General features: G+C 35.6%; 1 long non-coding RNA gene across 1 annotated transcript in view; it reads left to right on the top strand.

Annotated features, from left to right (window-relative positions):
* Positions 1 to 729: 729 nt before the first annotated feature.
* Positions 730 to 3,220, top strand: part of LOC136840001 (uncharacterized) — a 4,213-nt gene continuing 1,722 nt past the window's right edge. The window contains exons 1-2 of the long non-coding RNA XR_010853493.1: positions 730 to 2,604; positions 2,665 to 3,220. The exon at positions 2,665 to 3,220 is cut by the window's right edge and continues 1,722 nt beyond it. This is a non-coding gene — a long non-coding RNA (uncharacterized lncRNA). The remainder of the gene's footprint in view (positions 2,605 to 2,664) is intronic.

The raw sequence follows: 3,220 nt of genomic DNA, 5'->3' as shown, positions 1-3,220 counted from the left end.
AGTTTCTTTCTGACAATCATCATTAACGATAATTAATGGTACATTTACAGCGTCACTTTGAAGTCTCAGTTAGGAACAAAAAGGATTGATTTTGGCGTACGCAAGACTTCCGGTCGGCTTGTTGAACCCAGGACTCTATCGATAGAAAAATAAGCATACGGTTGTGACATATGAGGCTGTATTTAGAAAAAAATAACTGACACTGACAAATAATTAAGTTACTGGCAGACTACCATTAGAAGAGAATCAATACAAAACTGAAACTATAGTCCACCATTAAAAGAGAATCAATACAAAACTGAAAACATTGGAATCTACAAAACTGAAAGTCTACCATTAAAAGAGAATCAATACAAAACTGGAACTATAGTCTACCATTAAAAGAGAATCAATACGAAACTGGAACTGTAGTCTACCATTAAAAGAGAATCAATACAAAACTGAAACCATAGTCTACCATTAAAAGAGAATCAATACAAAACTGAAACCATAGTCTACCATTAAAAGAGAATCAATACAAAACTGAAACTATAGTCTACCATTAAAAGAGAATCAATACAAAACTGAAACTATAGTCTACCATTAAAAGAGAATCAATACAAAACTGAAACCATAGTCTACTACCATTAAAAGAAAGAAGTCAATAAACAAAACTGTACAAAACCATAGTCTACCATTAAAGAGAATCAATACAAAACAATACCATTAAAAAAAATCAATACAAAACCATAGTCTACCATTAAAAGAGAATCAATACAAAACTGAAACCATAGTCTACCATTAAAAGAGAATCAATACAAAACTGAAACTATAGTCTACCATTAAAAGAGAATCAATACAAAACTGAAACCATAGTCTACCATTAAAAGAGAATCAATACAAAACTGAAACTAAAGTCTACCATTAAAAGAGAATCAATACAAAACTGAAACTATAAATGCAAAGGCGATGGACGGTCAAATGTTCTGTTGTATCGACGAGCCAATAGTGAGTGGGTCCTGGTTGAGCCAAATTACGCAATCTTGATCATACAGAAAGCGTATGCTTGCGTGAATCTTATATTTCCCAATACGCGCGTACAGTACTAGAATTTCATCTCATTCCTTAACGACTTCCAAAAAATAAAAACAGTGATATAACGAAGCGCCGGGATTCAAAACATGAAGTATAAATATTGTAGCCACAATTTGAAAAAATTAAAATTTGTAAGTCGTTGTTCCCATACGCCACGTACAAAGAGTTTATTCTTAAAATTCCTAAAATACGATTGAATAAAAATTCATGCGTTATATTCTTATTACGATCTGAATTTGTCCAAAGGACATTTTCCTCGTAGGATTTATTCATCTTGGGGTCCTTGGCTGTCCATACTGCCGCGAGTTCGCAATCCTTGGCTCTCATCAAGTGTGTTTTTACAATTGCCATCTACCTGACTGTGTATCAAGGTGAGCTGCAGTGATCAGTACAGAATCATGAATATTCGTTTTCTTTGATATAATATGCAGCCAAGTCCGCAGCAAATGACGACGAATTATTCAAGGGAATATATTATTATATATTTCCAAACTATTCTTTGTTGGCGCCGACGAAATAAGCCACGCTTCATTTGAACTTTTACAAAACCGTCGGCGTGTGTTTTTAAACACCAGGAAGTCGATAAGTGAAAGAGAGAGAGAGAGAGATATAAAATATCAGATATACCTCTGAATAATACGGTCACATGTTGACACTCTCATTGTTTATCCGCCATCAAAGAGACCCGCCCTGCTTTTTTATGTATCGGCCTTAATAACAAATCGATGCGTCTGATGTTTTCAAATGGCGTTTTATGAAAAGTATCGAGCATATTTTCCCCGGTGGGTGTATCATAACGAACTTCCGATTGTCAGGTTTGGAGATGGGTGTAAAAAATTGGCTAGACTTTGTTGAATTCTTATCTGGTTCTGTGGGACATCTCCCCGCCCCGCCCCCATTCCATTTCCTGGGCTATTTATCGTGTACACCTGTACGTAACTTCCAAATGAAGTTTGCCGATGAGGGCGGACAACGTAGCTAACTTCACGTTGACGCGAAACTTCAAAATCTACGTGGCCGTATGGTTTGCTAGTTCAAGGATTTGTAACGAAAACTTCTATGAGATGGTTCAGCCTTAACAGAAATCACTGACTTGATTTACGTAAAATCAATGTTTTTGCGTGACAATTCTAATGCTAGATGCTGATAAATCATAGAAATAAACTTTAATACATTTTAATCTTAAGGCTAATAGACGATTTACCTCAAGTTAATTGTAAAGCAAACATAAAGTTACATAAAAAAAATGGAGTATTTGAATATCTGTCAAAGCTACCTCGCTCACTGTATACAGGCGCGGTAATGTGGTATGGAAATATCTCTCTTATTTCCAGTTCTTTTCCAAGTCCCCCACTGATCTGAAAGACCTCATTTTTGCCCATTTTACCCACAATCAGCACCTCTGACCCCACCCCCCTCACCGCAAATATGACCTTCCACACGCTATAATACAACCCTGATGTAGAATTTGACCTCAATTTCCGTTTAGGTGACAAGACTCTTTTAAACCTCGATTTTTTAAAAATTTAGGTGACCAAATTCTTTTAAATCTTGATTTCCATTTTGACTTTTTATTTTTTCAAAATTTAGGTGACCAGATTCTTTTAAATCTTGATTTCCATTTAGTGACCAGACTCTTTTAAACCTTGATTTTTTTAAATTTAGGCAACCAGCAGTCTTGTTTTTGCATATCTCGTGGCTTTCTCTCGAAACACTTCCAGAAGAAGAAGAGACGTTTCCCACAACACTCGTTTTAAAAACACCCACACAGGTTTTTAAAAAGTGCTTCCTCACAGATAGCTATTGTGTGAACTGTATTCGTTAAACGCTACGAAATGCATTTATTATGTACAGGAGACTCAACGCTGATCAACAGAACGAGCAATAAGTATAATTAGAAACTGCATTAACTGATAAAAAGATTAGCTAATTTTTTTTTTTTTTTTCATCTATAAAAGTTAGGTTCCCCACTTACCAGAAGCTTTGTACTGCCAAGCAAGAGGATGATGAATGGCGTTGTTTTACTGCTGTCGGGTTTAAAATCAACATTGGTGTTGAGTTTTTATTCAGATTAGTAAATGGACCTTCGCTGCAGTCTGCAAAGTTGCTGGATAGCTGCAAATACTGCGAATGCTCTTGATACGAA

The sequence above is a fragment of the Macrobrachium rosenbergii genome, chromosome 7, assembly GCF_040412425.1.
Source record: "Macrobrachium rosenbergii isolate ZJJX-2024 chromosome 7, ASM4041242v1, whole genome shotgun sequence".
NCBI classification, from domain to species: Eukaryota; Metazoa; Arthropoda; class Malacostraca; order Decapoda; family Palaemonidae; genus Macrobrachium; species Macrobrachium rosenbergii.
This window is presented reverse-complemented; position numbering and strand designations above follow the sequence as displayed.